Raw genomic sequence first — 15,905 nt, forward strand, 5'->3', positions numbered from 1 at the left:
ACATTACTTGCCTAACAGTAAATTCTCTTTTGAAGTACTCTTACTGTATTTTGTAGGCACTCATTCTTCCCTCTTGTACAAGTGAGTAGCTTGTATTTGTGTCTCTAGGCTGTGATGGTATAGGAGTCTCTTCTGCCATCACTAGCATCTGTATTCCTTAATCAGCTCTACTTTTCTTTATGGTTAAGTTAATGAATTTTATTCCCAGTTGAGGAAGATCATCAGCAAAATGCCTTTGCGTGCTTGGCCTCTGGAGGGAGCAGACAAGCAAAAAACCAAACTGACCTTGGCAGTTGAGAGCAAGCAGATTACCTCAACTTCTCGGAGGAAGGAGTTTCTATCGCTGGGTTTCAGGTTCTCTGCAGTGCCCAGTGTCTGCAGTAATTGTTCCCAGCAATGGAAATACTTAAGATTTTTTTTTTAAGGTTTTTGAAGTAGGTCATCTTCCTAAAGAGCAAGCTGATTCAAGCTTGTAAGCATGGGCTGAGGTGCAAGCTTGTCACTAGCAGCAACCCATGATGAATACTGCTGTTCCCATCTGTAGTAAATACAGCAAAGAGCAGCAGATGTACTGGAGGATCGGTGTGGGAGACCCAGACCTGCATAGGTTACATACGTTCCACCATCAGTGGTACCTGCTGTCACAGAGGATTCAGCTTTGTGACAATCCTTAAGACAGGACTCTGCAGTTACTGTGTCTAGCCTCTGTGCTTAGAGAAGAAAGCCAAGTGCTGCAAAGCACTTCAGGAAACAGCTTCTGTCTTACAAGGCTTTAAAACGAATTGTAGTACATGGCGGGGGGGGGGGGGGGGGGGGGGGTGGCAAAAGATGCATTAACAATGTTTCTGAGAATCATTTTACTCTCTTCCTGCTTGACCCAGTGTTGTGGTTTACCTGGCTGGCAGCCAAACACCACACAGCTGCTCATTCACCCTCCCCCATCCCAGGGAATGGGGGGAGAGAACTGGAGGGGTAAAGGTAAGGAGACTTGTGGGTTGAGATGAAAACAATAATTGAAGTAAAATAAAATAATAATGACAATAATAATAATAGAAAATACAAACGAGTAGTGCAGAATGTGATTGCTCACCACCAGCTGACTGATGGCTAGCAGTCCCAGAGAAGTGAGAATCCCAAAACTGCAATCCCAGAAGTGAGAGCCAGCTTTCCAGTCAACCATCATCTCTATGCTGAGCGTGACATTCTATGATATGGAATATTCCATTGGCCAGTTTGGGTCTGGTGCTCTGGCTGTGCTCTCTCCCAGACACTTGTGCACCTGCACACTAGCAGGACATATGAAGTTGAAAAGTCCTTGATTTTTTCACAATAACTAAAAAAATCAGTGCATTATCAACATTCTTCTCATACCAAATACCATACTGAACCCAAACCACAGCACTGTTCTAGCTACTAAGAAGAAAAAATTAGTTCTATCCCAGCCGAAACCAGGGCACCCAGTGGGAAGATCCCCCCTGTTCATGGCTGGAACTGGAGATGTATACAGAAGCTACCGTGGTTAAAGCTGTAGTCCTGGAGACTCACCGAGAAGCTCAAGACCCTGCAACAGTGTGGAACACCTTGCCGCCTTCTGAACCTATGGACAGCAGCTGTCTCAAATTGCCCTGTCAAATAGCTCTGGAATGGGTATGGGATGTTAATGATCAACTGATGCAGCAGGTAGCTGACCAGAGGGAGTCTTGCAACAGCTCAGTCATAGGGACCCTTGTGTCTTGAGCAAATAACAATAGGCAGCTAGATCCTAAGTTTTGCTGAAAATGGCAGAAGTAGCCAGTACTAAGTAACTGTGTAGGGTCTGACGGAATATCTAGAGATGGATCTTCAGATTGGCAATATAACCTCACAGTTTTCTGCTGCTAATTGACTGCAACTTACAAGCCTGAATAGAAATGAAAAGGAAGAAGCTGTAGATCAGTTAGTGTGTGTAGGGACAGGTTCCCCCTGGATTTGGTAAATAGCTTCTTAAGCTCTGGAGAGGTATCGTTTAGACTTAGCCTAACCAGAAGGACCTGCAGTATCTTATTCTCAGTGAACCCATGGCTTATGAATGTTTTAATGGAACATTTGGTTCTTCACACCTAAATGGCACTAGCCACTTTGGGAAATGAAAACCTATGGGTGCATCTATTGATTTTAGTATTCATAAAGATGTTAGATGGTTCTGCCAGCCCTGATAGCTGCAAACATCTTAAAAGATGCCCTAGGACCCATTGGTGTGGTTGTCCAGTCTTACTGTATTCCACTTGAGTGACTGGGTCAGAAGTAATGGGCACCCTGTACCCCACTGTGGTTGTCAGGTCCATCCCCTTAATAGCAGTTTATACCACCTGCAACCTAGTAATGTGTCTTTGGACCATTACTGTTAACCAGAGTGTTGGCGAGTGAGCAGAAACCTCTTCCCAAAACAGGGCATCAGTTTCACAGAGGTGTTGGAAATGCGTAACAGCATAGGGATTGTTTCACTGAAAATGTGAGTATGCCACCTGGAAGTGGAACAAATAGTGTATTGTTACCACCACCTAATGAAACAGTTGCAGAAAAGTAAGTGGAAAAAGCCAAGATTAGCTAGTGCCCCTCTGTATTTAATTATGGTGTAATCTTCAACTCCCTCCTCCTTTTTCTCTCTTCTCCCCAATCTGAATTGATGCTATCATATTGCTAGGTGTACCTTTTGTCTACAAAGGTCTGAAGAGTGATCTTGGGCTTCATGAAATGTTTTAAACTAAACTGCTATAAAGTTACTGTTTAGGAGTACAAAAGTCATGGTTAACTGTAGTATTTAGTATAGGATAATACAGAAAAGAATGTATGGTAACTAATAATGGAAAGAATATAGCCAGTAGCTGAATATGTGTTACTGTAGGCAGCTTAGGTTAACCTAGAAATAGTTATATTACAGGCGGATGTTAAAGAATCAAAAAAATGAAGATAGTGTCTGATTTAGGGCATGGGGAAGCATTTAGAAGAAACAGCTTGAGTGCCAAGTAGCCAATAATTTTATATGGAGAAGACAGCGTGACTGTTTCTGATTACTTGCATAGATTGAAATCTTCTAAATCAATTAAAATAATATAAGGGGGAAGGAAGAAGAGTATGGCACCTAATAGTTTCCTGCTGTAATACCCAAGCCCTCCTTAAAACAGGTAATTTTCTTATTACTGGTTTTCAAAATAATATTTACTCTTAATTGAATAGTTTTTTCATTCTTTTTTTTCTGTACTCACATAATCATTTGCACATATGACTGTAGAAAATTATAGTTTACATTCTTATATTTTTTATTCATATTGCACAGTAAGAATAAGTAAATATCTCTTCATCTTCCTATGAAAACCTGATTCTTCTGGTTCAAAGTCCTTGAACTCATTATTTCTCAGTTGTTGTTGGGTGGTCACGTGCATTTGTTTAGCTTCATTTTTTGCCATCCACACATTACACTGGTTCTCTTGTACTGATTGTTGTTGAGATTTCTCACAGGACTTTTGTATCTATTTCCTCTATCAGGAGAAATATTGTTATCATGGGAACATAGTGTTGTTCCTGATAGCTTAATATGCCCTAATAATTATCCTTTCCATGTCCTTCCTGTAAAAAATAATATTCTTTTTATTTTACCTCAACATACCAAGTGGATGAACTTGGTAGGAGCATCAGCTACTATTTTTCCTAAGGAGTAGATGACACTTAATGTTCCTTCCAATTGCCAAGAGAGCATATTTTATTTTTTTCTCTCTTCAAAAACCATACTTTCCTCAAGGGCAGCGTATATATGTGTAATTACAACTTAGACATACAGAAATAAAGCTGTTTAGCTGAGTTCCTGTCTTATTGCAAAAACCTCAAAGGATCAAGGAATCTTTGGTAACTGTATGCCATACCTGAATGTCTATGTTTCAGAATAACTTAATGTGGACATTATAGTTAGAAAATGCTTTATCAAGCCGTATATTAATATTTTTTCAGAAATGTTTTTTAAATTGCCTTGTATGGCAACTACTTCAAAGAGCACACGACTCACTAATCATAATTCAGTTAGAGGTATCTTATCTTGACACCTAACTTACTAAAGCCGACACTTACTGTTCTGTTAGACTAAATTCTTTCTTCCAGTAACAGCCTATTTCTTGTGACAAGAGATGGAGTGCCTAAGGGAAGTTACTAGTACAGTAAGTAGATTTGAAAGTAGATTTGAAATGTATTGGGCATGGATCTTCCACCCCCACCAATATCTTTTTCCAGTAAATTTTAACCTATGGATTAAGAAATCCAGAGGTGGCAAAGTAAATTCTGTTTCTTGTTCCATGTCCTGTCTCTACCACATTGCACTTCACTGATTAGTCTCTTTTTAATCTTAAGTAATAGGGCTCTAAGTAAGTGCACTTCATCTCTTGCAGTATCTTGGAATATTTCAGGTTTGGTACATCAACTGAGCACTTGATAAACATGTGAAAATATCCAATCTCTGTCAGACTGAAAGGACCATCTGGACCATCTCTTCATGCTTTTGAAATAACCAAAATCAGATAGAGATGAATGTGGGAAACAGGTCACATACAACAAAACCTCTCTTCTTGTATGATCTCCCACTTCCAGCGCTTGGAGCTCACTGTGTCATGATAAACCCATCCCTTTTCAGTTAGGGAAATGGGGAGTGAGGATGGAAGTCACTCAGAAAAAGTCAGGAAAGAGGTGTTTGATCCAACAAGTGACCAGGTTGCACAGGTGTACTCTGGGGCTGTATCAGCAATCTGGATTGGGTGCTCAACTCCAATCAGAAATACATATTTTAGTGGCATTGCTTAAAGACAGCAGCACAAGATTTGTTCTTTTTGGTCAAAAGCAGTTTCCCCTTGGAGTCTGTTCTGTTAGAAAGCTCAGCTGTAAATCACTGAGAGCTCTATATATGCTCACAGAATATTTGAATCATGACTGAGAAAACCTTGAGGTCAGTTCTATTCATCACATGCTAGGAAAGTGCTAAACCTTCAGCTCCAAGTCAAGTCTCTCTCCAGGCTCATGTTGTGCGCTCCCTACCCCATCTGAAAAGACTTCATTATTCTCCTCATAGAGTTGTGGTGGTGTTTGCCTTGCTTGCTAGCAGTCTGCTGAGGTTTGTCAGAGAGCAGAACCACCTCCTGTGGTGGTAGGGCTGCACAGGGCTTCTCTGAAGCCTTTGGTGTTCTCAAGAACTGCTGCTGTCACTGAGATGTGAAGAAATACTGTCTCAAGCTCTGTTCAAACTTTCACTTGGTGTGCCGTAACAAAAGCATTTAAATACAATGGTGGACTTGGCTGTGTGCTCCTCCAGTCTCTATTTTTAGAGGTTTGCAAGACCATAATTGAGCTGTATGAGGCTAGGTAAAAGTGTAGGGGATATACAGCTTAGAGGCATCCACCCCATGACAATCTAGAGCAAAAAGTTAACTCATTTACTGAAAATCGGAAGCTATTTAAAATGTACATCCTTCCTTTGTATTTACCTTTGAATCCCTCAACAAAACTTGGGTATGAGATGCATCCAGAAGATGGGGTATGTTCTTTCCCTTTTGTAGGTTGCTTGTATAGTTTGACAGAGGAAAGTAGTGATAGGTCTAAAAATGTTTCCAGCTCAAATAATCACACCTATGCGTAGCACATTGAGAATATGTCTTCGGATGGCAGGTTTTGAATAACTTCCTTTTTTGTGCTGTGGAGTAAAGGCTAAGTGTACTCTAGTCCCTGTTTTGAGCCTCTTGTGTAGATGATGCATGCATGCCTAAAGAGACAGGGTGAAAACCTCTGAGCACTCCCCAGACTAGAATTCTGAGAAATGTAAACTTTCACTATATTTGGGGAGTTAACACTGATCCTCAGAACACACCGAAGAACATGGTATGTGAGGAGAAAATGAGATCCAGTGGAGATCAGAAGGACTGTTACATCTTGCATATCAATCAGAGATTCAGATTAGTGGCTCCTGCCTGTTTACATAGTTTTTAATATTTTTCATGGTAACGATAATGAATGCACCTAGTTTACATAGCTGAAGTACTATATCCATATGATTTCTTCAGCAGATATTACTATGTTGTACCATTATACAATAATAAGAAATCAGAAGCCACAGAAACTGTGTTCTCTCTTGGGCTGAGCTGAATTCGCAGTAGCGTGGGAGTCTTTTCAACTAAAGTTCCCCCACCGTAGTTCTTCTGTGAAATTAGTCCCCTGCTGGTACTGAAGGTTAGTTTCATGTTTATTGGTATAGAGTTGAGTATTGACCACTTTATGAAGTTGGTATTTGTGTTACTCTACTTCTGTACAGTTGTGTTGGCAGAACAATATTGCATTGGTATAACTGGCACAGAAAAGGGTTGGAAACTAACATTTATTAAAACATGAGTTTCTGAAATAATAAAAATTCTAACACTGTTCATTGGCAAGACAATGTTTTTGTATAAATGATCTTTAGGTATTTTCATTGTCAATGTTCATTTTGAACCTCTGTCATAGTGTACCAATACAACAGTTGGTGCAGCACATTCTGAACCATCTCAGGGCAGTTAAGTTACTTAAGAAAACTTTTTTTTTTTTTTTGCAAACCTGTTTTTAGGCTGGGTCACTTCCCCTGTTCAGGTTGCATTAGTGCCTGCCCAGCTGAAGGAGAAAGGCACTTGGAAGTGAGAAAAGCAGTGGAGGTATGAAGACTGTTGTAAGCTGGTAAAGCATCTGAAGACTTTGAGGAAATCATGGCCTTAAGTAGTTGTTAGACTCACAGAATTATATAGGTTGGAAGTGATCTCCGGGTGTTGCTAGTCCAACCTCCTGTGCAAAGCAGGTCCAGTTATAAAGCAGTTTGTTCACGGCCTTTTCCTGTTGCTTTTTGAGTGTTTCCAAGGATGGAGGTTCCACAGCCTCTCTGGGAAACCTGTTCCAGGGTTTGAACAACCTCATGGCTAAAAAGAAATAACTTCCTTGCATCTTATTGGAATCTTCTGTGTTCTGAGTTGTGTCCATTGCCTCTTGTTCATCCACAGTGTGCACCTGAGAAGAGCCTGGCTCTTTCTTCTCTTCCCCTCCACCCCAATTACGTAGTTGCAGACAGGAGTAAGATTTCCCCTCATTATTCTTTCCTACAGACTGAACAAACCTAGATCTTTGAGCCTCTCCTCAGTATCATGTGCTCCAGTTCCTTCAGCAGTCTTGTTAGTTATCTGCTGGACTCGCTCATTTTTCTCATGCTGGGGACCCCCAAAATGACGTGGTATTTCGAATGCAGTTTCAACATAACTGTCCTTCACTGCAGACTGAAACAAGCATCTGGCGTATGATTTTTTTTGTCCACTACCAAGCCATTGGAGTACTTGATCTGAATCGTAAGACTTGAATTTACCTCCAAGAATCCAAGAACTCCTGACTCACTTCCCTGATAGAGAAGATAACTGAGTGACTCTCTCAGCAGAGGAGTTGCACGAAGTGAAAAAATATAATTGAGAGGTATTATAAAAAATTTAGAGGTTCTTTTTTTTTTTTAAGACTAGCTTTTATCTTCAGTGCAGTCAGATGTGCCTATACCTCTAGTGAAAACTGCACTGTGGACTATGGTACTGGTTACTGTCATAACCACAGATAGATAGATCTGAAAACTTTTTTGGGAAAAAAAATTATCATGTTTTAATTACTCCCTGTGAATGATTTTTGAAAATTTTTTTCAACTGTGCATTTTTTGAAGCTAGTTTTGTTAATAGCCATTGAACATATTTGGGAGAGTAAGTGAGATTCAGACTGTCACTGCAGATTTCAGAACCAGGTAAAGAATCCTCCACAAGATAACAAATTTTATATGTGCTTATCTCTCAAGTTTAGATTGGGACTTTTTTTAAATTCAAGTTATTTTGTCTTGAGGCTACCCTCCTAAGATTTCTTCAACTTTCAGTTGCCAATTTTTGTTCTATTAAAGTTTTTTTTGGTTTTGTTTTCTGTCAGAACTATATGGTTGCCAAAAGGGATTGGCTGCATAGGATGGTCATGGAAAGGGTTTTATCTATTATTTCAGTGGTTTTGGTTTTTTAAGTTCCAGCTAAGATTCAAAGGTCTGATTTATATCTACTGAATCCCAGCGGAGAAAAGTGAATGCTAGTATAGAGGCTAGGACATACTTCTCATACCTTCAGAGGTGTACTTGTTTGAGTTGTGAGGTTCTGGAATTATTTTTAAGTTCATGTTTAAACAAAGTATTTTTCTTAAGTCTATAATCAGTTTGAGTGTTTGTTCTGTAGGATCATTTCTTCATCTTTTTACTTAATTAGCTCGCAGCCTTTCTTCTAGGGAGGTGCCTTCTGAGGAAATAAACAAGTGCAACTGCTGGAATAACTTCACTGTTGTTGCTGACAGCCTGTCTATTCAAGCCCCATTTTAAACTGGCTACCTGTATCTACTCAAAGGCCATAATTATTTGTCACTGCCTTGGTATCAGCAAACCCTTGAAGTCACAGTTTTCCATCTGCAATATTTAATACAAAAGAGTCTAAGACATACCACTAGCTTCAGATCAGTCTTCTAAGTGTCAGAAGTTGAAGACCTCTTCCATGGCTGAGTAGCAACTGTCACAGACACACGAATGGAAACAACAGTCATTGGTGGTTCAAACAGCACCAGCTTTTACTGTACTGCTGGATCAGGTACCGGATCTGCATAAGACGAGGGCAAAATGCAGGTAAAAGGAGACTTCTGTTGCTTGGACTTCCACAAAAGGAAAGAAAAAGGAGGTCAGATACACTGTTGCAGTACATCCTCAAGTACTTCACTTTTTCTCCTCAGATGCAGGACTTGGCATTTTCCTTCCTTGAACTATAGAAGGATTCTGTAGATCCATTTCTCCAGCCTGTCAAGGTCCCTTTAAATGGCAGCACACCCATCTGATGTATCACCTACTCCTCCCAGTGTCGTCTGAAAACTTGTTGAGGGTGCACTCTGTCCCACCATCCAGGTCATTAACAAAGATGTCGAGGAATATTAACTCCTGGGGTACACCACTGGTGACTGGCCTCCAGCTTGACCTCATGCCACTGATCACAACACTCTGATCCTGGAACTTCAGCCAGTTTTCAATCCACCTCACTGTCCATTTACCTATTTCATCAGTTTGTCTATGAGGAATGTTATAGGACACAGTGCTGAAAGCCTTGCTCAATTCAACATAAAACATAAATAACATAAATAATGTCCACTGTTCTCCCTTCCTCCACCAAGTCATTCGTATCATCTCATAATAAGGGAGGTATGATGATCGCTTTGTAAACCAATGCTGACTACTCCCCAACACCTTCTTATCCTTAATAGGGTTGGAAATAATTTGCAACACCAGCTTCTAAGGGACTGAGGTGACACTGCCTGCCCTGTAGATTCTTGGATCCTCCTTTTTGCTCTTCTTGAAGACAGCAGTAACTTTTGCTTTTTTCCTGTCCCCAGGAATCTCCCCAATCACCTCCACCTTTCAGAGATTAGTGAGAGTGGCCTCACAATGACATCAGCTCCATGATGTTATAACTCTTACATAGTTCAAACCTAGAGGAAGCAGCACATTCCATGAATTGCGTGATTTGCAGGGAAGAAGAAAACTGATCCTTAATTGTACATGACAGTGATCTTTAACCTTTGAAGTTAAGGTAAGTTAATGTTTGATTAACATCAGATGTTTGCTCAAGTTTTGAAATGTATGACAACGATCTATAAATACATCTCTCTGAAACTTCTGTAAAGTTACATCAATTTACCTTTTTAGCATATGTATTTTAGATTACTTTGTTGAATGTTTATACATTATAAACCAAAATATCTGATTTTTCAGCACTCGTAGGTGCGTTGGGTGCATCCCATCAGGAGTCTTCTGCTTCTAGTTTCTCCAAGTATGGCTGCTCTGCTCCTGTCCTTTAGATACATCATGTTGTACCCTTTCTCCACTGAAACCTAGAATACTGGATCCAAGGTCAAATCCATCAAAAAAGGAAAAATTCAGATGTGTAGAATATATGGATATATACTACCCTCTGAGGGTCGGTCCCACACCTCTAAACAGGAGACAAGCAGATTAGTGTTCCCCTGAATACGGTAAAGCAAGTTCTTTTAGTGGTGACACCTGAAAATCATATTGACTGTAAATGACCTTATTGTTATTTGTCTAAGATTATAGAAATCATGTAGACTCTCATTAGCATGGCCACTTGCCTCTTGCAAGTATCAAAAACCCTCCATTCTTTAGATCCCCAAGAATGCAGGTCCATCTGATTCATGCCCTTTGGAAAGCATTCTCCCCTGTACCGTTAAGTATTGCTAGAACAGAAGTCTATGGCCAGCACAGAGGGTCAAAGATGTAGGACCAACATTCATTCATAGGTCTAGTTGCTTCAATTTCTTCTGCTTCAGAGGGTGCCCTATAGCTCTGTTGTATTGAGGGCAGAATCATAATTTTGAAATTACCTTTCTATTAAGATTTAAGCATCAAATGGACTATTACAATTTGATCTGCTCCATCATGTCAAGCTATATTGAAGAACTGGCAAATTTATATTTTGTTCAGAAGCAATTGTCTTTCACGTGCAACTTATTCCTAACTGATAAAGGCAATGGCAGTCCACAGATTTAAAGGAAAATTATGATCTTCAGAATTTGATGGAGAAAAAAAACTTTAATGCAATTGAGAAAGACACACCTTTTTTTCCCAGTGTGGGAAACTACTGGGCTGACAAGTATGAAATTGATATAGTTCACAGCAGAATATGTCAATTTATACCAAAGCATTTCCCACAAAGCAAAGAGGTTGTATAATGCTTTGATAACAGTAGGCCAGAAAAAGGTTAATTAGTAATTTAAGTTCTCTTTGTTTTGGACATGGCAGAAGGAGCAACTGAGTCTAGATCTAGATTTTAATGTGGTGGAGGACAAAAGTAAGTCAGAAAGGTGGACGAGTGCCAGGGCAAGGGAATGAGGGATGTGGAGCAGAAGTTGTGGCTTTATGCCCTTCCTTAGCTAGAGTCTCTTGTTATAGTTCTAACTCCAGAAAGTGGGTTGATGAGAGGTGTTGTCTCAGTTACGTAACTCAACATGGTGTTTCCCATCTGTTGAATCTTCTGTCTTCAAACAGGCTAGGCGACAATCTTCTACCACCGCTCATGAAAACAAACAAGTTAATAGTTTATTTGAATAATAGGGCTTTAGTAATAAGCTGTTGTGAAGACCTGAGACCTCCTGCAAGATAAAAATGTTGGTTAGAAGGCACCTGTGGAGGCTATCTTTGAGTTGGACCAGCTCAGCACTAGATTATGTCACTCTTGGCTTTGCCCGAGTCTTGAAAAGCCTCAGTGACATACATTCCTCCACCTCTCTGGACAACCTGTTCTAGTGCCCAGCTACCCTCTTGTTGATTTTATTTTCTGATGTCCAGTCTGAACCTCCCAAGCTGTAAACTATGGCAATTGTCCTTTGTTAGACCAGTTGGCAGTAGCAAGAAGAGTTTGGCTCTGTCACTTTTGTAATAATACTTCAAACAGTTGTAGGTTGATGTTACCTCACTTCTTACCTTCCTTCTCTACCACACTAAGTCCAGCTCCTTCAGCCTCTCCTCAATAGCCACCTTAGTAGCCCTTCACTGAACTCTCTCCAATTTTGCCATGTCCCTCTTGATCAGAGGTATCCAAAGCTAAACACTATTTCAGGTATGGCCTCACCAGTACCAAGTAGAGATTATCAGCAAATTTCTCTTTAGGTGCCGGCCACACTTCTAATGTAACCCAGTATGTAGCTTCATTCAGAAGAACATGTCGCAGGTTCACATTCAACCCAGTGTGCACTGTAACCGCCAGGACTATGACCTAGCCAGCCACTTCCCAGCCTGTGCCCATCATGGGGTTAGAACTCCATACTTCTTATAAGGATCATGAGGTCTCTGTCCAATCCTCAAGTATTTCAGGGTCCTCTGGGATGAATCAGCAGCCACTTCCCCTAACTTAGTTATCAGCAGATCTGCTGAGAATGAGCTCTGTGTTGCAGACAGATTGTTAATGAAGGCATTTGATATGGGTGCCAGTACTGACCCCAGGGTGCTTTGCCAATTGCCAGCCAAATATTGAGTGCTATCCTTACAGCCAGTTTTCAATTCATCTGAATAGTCTGTCCATGCTTCTGCTGTTTCCAGAGGGGAAGACTGGGGAAGGTGGTGTCAAAAGTCAAATTCAAATTAAGCTATATTACACCCACCACTCTGCCCTTGCCCACAGAGCCAGTCATTTTATCACAGCAGGCAATGAGGCAGGTCAAACACGGTTTGCCTTTCTGGGTTGACAATTGCTGATTATGTGCTCCCTGATCTTTCCATTGACTGAGGTGAAGCTGACTGGCATGACTTTCCCAAGTCCTCCTTCTTGCCTTTTTTAAAGATGAAGAGTGATAGTAGCCTCACACTCAGGCCCACCAGGCCTTCCAGTAGCTTGGGGTGATTCCCATCCAGCCCAATGGATCTGAATACATCCAGTTTCTCTAGCCTGTTGCTCCCCCATTGCTGGCTGCCCCATTCCTTCCCCAACTGTGCTTGTACAGGCAGGGGTCTGGGAGTTGGCTTTGGATGTGAAGACAGAAGCAGAAAAAAGGCACTGAGTTAATCAGCTTTTTCACTGACACCTGTTGTCACTAGGGGCCTCCATCAGCAGGAGCCCATTTTCCTTGAACTTGCTTTTCCAATTAGAATTCCCACAGAATCTGCTCTGTTCCAGACAGTGCCAACCAGTCTCAGCTCCAGCTGGGCTTTGGCCTTCCTGGTTTTGACGCTAAGTACCTAACACTGGGGGTTTTTTTGGTGTCTGTTAAGTGGTAGTGGTTTACTTAAGGTATTAGAATAATTTTATTTAGTTTGGATAATCTAAACCACATAGGAGATGGGTTTTCTGACTCTTGCATACTTTTGCTCCAGCGGGTCAAGACTCATGAATGAACATGGGAAAATTGCTCCTGCTGCAGAAGCAATTGTTTGCTAGTAGGAAGACATGGAAAAGATGTCTGAAATTACAACCCTGATAAATGTGGTTAATGCAAATATCAATAAAAATGGAATGGAATTCTTCTGGTCTTTAAAGATTTAGAGGAAAGATGCAACTAGACAGTGAATACCAACAGATTACCCTACAGGAAGGTTTAGGGTTGTTCTGCCACTGGGAAACATTCTTGTAAGAGGATCATACACCGAATAGTTTGAGTTCTGGACTGGGATCAAGGCTAATTTGATTGATAAGAGCTTAAATGTAAAAGTAGGGAACAAAGCTGGGAAAGGCTCATTTAATCTGCATGATGATAATGTAGTAAGAAGGAAATATCAGAGGGTCAGAGGAATGAAAGTGCCAATACCGATAAGAGCACTTGCTAGCTAATACAGAGTGGGAAAGTAAAAATTAGCCTCTTGTGGTGGCCAGTATGAAGCTATTATATTGGTACAACAAAACAGAGAGTCCAGAACAAATGAGTCTGAATGTGTAATACAGAGGCCGGTGGAGGGTTTCTGGTTGTGGCTGGAATATCAGGATGGAAGTATATGTATCATTTAGGAAAGCTAGAAGAGAAAAATAAAGATGGTGAAATAGCGTTATGCATTAATGACTTCAGAGAATGAAAAGGGATGGTATGTATAACATGGATCACGTTTGAGTTAAAATCATTTAAAGAAAGGTATAAAAAATACTGTACTGAAGTATCAGCCTGCAGTACCTAAGAGAGCCTGGGGGTTGGCTTTAGACAAGAATGCTGATCTCTGTCATGTCATTTGGAAAAGAAAAGAAGTACCCTTAGTAACTATAAATATGGAAAAGTTTAAGTCCTCAGATTTGAAGACCTACCTATTCCTAGATGTCTTAACAGATACTACACTGCAGTAACAAGATATGCAAGAGTGCTATGAAAACTTTCTATCATATGGCTAGGAAGAAATATGAAGAATCCTTAAACATTTTTTAACTACAAGTAAGTAATTTCCATTATTTTTAACTGATTCGTAATGAAAAGAAATTCTGAAGTGGCAAAATTCTCATTGACAGAAACACTGGTTTTAGCCATCTTAATTTTTTTCCAACTAGTTGGGTTAGTTGCATCAGGTTGTATCTTCAAATTGAGTTTGAAGGCAGAGTAAATAAATAACTGCTCTCATAATTATCACAAATTAACTTAAAAACAAACTTTGAACATTCTGATAAACAGTAGAAATTTTTAAAAAAAGGAAATTACAAGATACATACTAGACATAATTAGACCTGATTTTCAAGGGGTGTGTTTGTGGGAAGACTAAATTATCAAAAAGACACTAAATGACTGCAAAACCAACATTATGCATTTGGTACTGTCCTTTACATTATTTCCACAGAATCTGTTATGCCTATTTTTATTAACCACTAGCAATTACCAGGTCTCTTATGTTGGCTACAGAGGTTTGTAAACATTTACAAACTCCATTCACTATGTTTGCTTAGTTATAATTCCTATAAAATTCAAATCTAGGGGAAGCAGCATGTTCCATGAATTGCCAGATTGGCAGGGAGGCAGAAAATTGATCCTTCATTGTACAGGGGAGTGATCTTTAACGTGTGAAATTAAGGTAAGTTAATGTTTGATTAATGTCTGATGTTTACTCAAGTTTTGAAATGCATGACAACTATCTAAGTACATCTCTGAGACTTCTGTATAGTTGTTAGTTTATCTTTTTAGCATATATATTTAAGATTTCTTTGCTGAGTGTTTATACGTTATAAACGGGAATAACAGATTTTTCTGTTCAGATTGTGTAATTTTTTCTAGCTGTGTTGAAGTCAGTGGAGCTCAGCCTGAGGATCCATTTCATTCTTGATGAACAAGTTTTGTCAATAGACCCTTTTTGTGTTAAAATGTTCACTATAATATTTTATACCTATTGATTTAATGCTCAGCTCAACCATTTTTCAAACACTGCTTGCTTCAAAATTACTGATCTCATTTTAGTAACCAGGAGACCTTTAGGCTGTAAGCATCTACAGGCATAGCCTGATTTACCTTCCTTTGAAGCAACCACAGAATCACTGTGACCAGTGTCACATTCTCTATGTTCGAGTGTGCCAAGTCACATACATGAATAAATGTCACAGTCTCTGGAAGTTAAGGAAGAATGAAAACTGATTATGAAAGTAAATAAAATCCTCATCTTTTACAATGTTCTTTCTCTCTCTTTTAAAAAAAGCAATCAGAATTCAACTTCTGTTTTCCTATGCTGGGCAGGTATTAAGTATATTCTTACGTCACATCTGGGTCTGTTGTAGATTCCCAATAGGTAGTTATGAAAGCAGACCTAAGCCACACTGACTTCTCTCCTCCAATTATTATGTCTCTCCCAGAGTTATCTTACAGATAGTGCTCAGAAAGGCTGAGGCACTGGACTTACCAGTCTTATGTGAAGGGGTAAGCACGAAGCATGCAAATGGTCCCACAGTGAGTGTGAGGCAGAGTCCTCTGTGCACATACAGTACTACTCATAAATTTATGTAGTCTCAAGACCACCTAGCTTCTTGGACCTACACGGTTTGTATGTTCCAGAGGTTTTGTATCCCCATGGTAGTCATGACCTCCCTTCCCTTCAAGGTGACTTAATTTCTCATACACAGGATGCTAGTTTAACCAAAAAAGTAAAAAACTAATTCTCTGCTGACTGCTTGCCATTTGATGCAGTATAATTATTATTCAATGTTAACTAAACTTAATTAGTTTAATGCTATTTTAGGCATTCAATCAGAGTAGAAATATCTTAGGACTTGATATTCCATAACCTTGAAAACAGCCCATTATCAATCTGATGTAGATATGTTCCTGTCCATCCTTCTATCATATTATGAATATAACATAAT

General features: G+C 39.8%; 1 long non-coding RNA gene across 1 annotated transcript; it reads left to right on the top strand.

The window, feature by feature from the left end:
- The first annotated feature begins 827 nt into the window (after nucleotides 1-827).
- Nucleotides 828-15,184, top strand: LOC141919340 (uncharacterized). The gene is made up of 3 exons (XR_012621943.1): nucleotides 828-9,665; nucleotides 9,848-14,001; nucleotides 14,533-15,184. It is a non-coding gene; the product is annotated as an uncharacterized LOC141919340 (long non-coding RNA).
- The last annotated feature ends 721 nt before the right edge of the window (nucleotides 15,185-15,905 follow it).

This window comes from Strix aluco, chromosome 2 (genome assembly GCF_031877795.1).
Source record: "Strix aluco isolate bStrAlu1 chromosome 2, bStrAlu1.hap1, whole genome shotgun sequence".
Taxonomy (NCBI): domain Eukaryota; kingdom Metazoa; phylum Chordata; class Aves; order Strigiformes; family Strigidae; genus Strix; species Strix aluco.